Source organism: Eptatretus burgeri, chromosome 5 (genome assembly GCF_056783735.1).
Source record: "Eptatretus burgeri isolate ZD-2024b chromosome 5, Ebu_testis_v1, whole genome shotgun sequence".
Lineage (NCBI taxonomy): Eukaryota > Metazoa > Chordata > Myxini > Myxiniformes > Myxinidae > Eptatretus > Eptatretus burgeri.
In genome coordinates, this window is record NC_140965.1 from 12,625,691 (window position 1) to 12,626,606 (window position 916).

The window sequence follows — 916 nt, forward strand, 5'->3', positions numbered from 1 at the left end:
TCCATCCAAAGACTGGTAGGCAGTATGCGCCGACGATGCACTGCCTGTATCCAAAACAATAGTGGCCACACATGCTATTGAAAGGGGACTGACATTGCACCCTGTGCTGTTCTGTACTGTAGAACAAACTTATGAGATGGTGTATCTTGGTCAAAAACTTGACATGTCATCAATAAAATGCCAATGTTTCAATTAGCAATTGTTGGTTTGTTTTATTTTGAACTGTTACAATTTTATTACATTTCAAACAAGTGGTAAGTTTCTTTTGCGTTTCAGTATATCTATCTATAATTCCAGCAATCTGTGTGTGCGTGCGTGCGTGCGTGCGTGCGTGCGTGCGTGCGTGCGTGCGTGCGTGCATACGTGCGTGCGTGCGTGTGTGTCTGTGACCGCTGTTTCTCGACAACCACTGGTCCGATCTAATTGAAACTCGCCAGATATATTGCTGGGGACCTGAGGATGTGCCTTTTGAAGGTTTGATATTAATCGGACAAGTGCTTCCCAAGTTATGGCCATTTATTTTCCAAACCAATGACAAGACACATTACGTGGGCGTGGCCGATGGGGAAGGGAAGCTCCCCATTACGGGTTACAACGTACGGGCTTCTGGAGAGTGATGACTTCGTGTATTCTAATAATTTCTCGATTTCTTCTGCGCATTTTTTGATAAACACAATGCCCCAAGTTATGATCGTTTTCATATTAGACAGTGCATAAATTTCAGTAACATCAGAGTGCTGGTGTGCTCCGAACCAGGAAGGAATTTTTTTTTATCTCTTCTCTTCTCTTTTTGTTTTTCCTTGCCACGACATTGCGAAAAGGTAAAATACATTGGCGCTAATTGAATAATTGGGTATTAAAACCAAATTGTGAATAATCGTAACTGCGAATAATATGCGAACTTCCGGGGCACGCG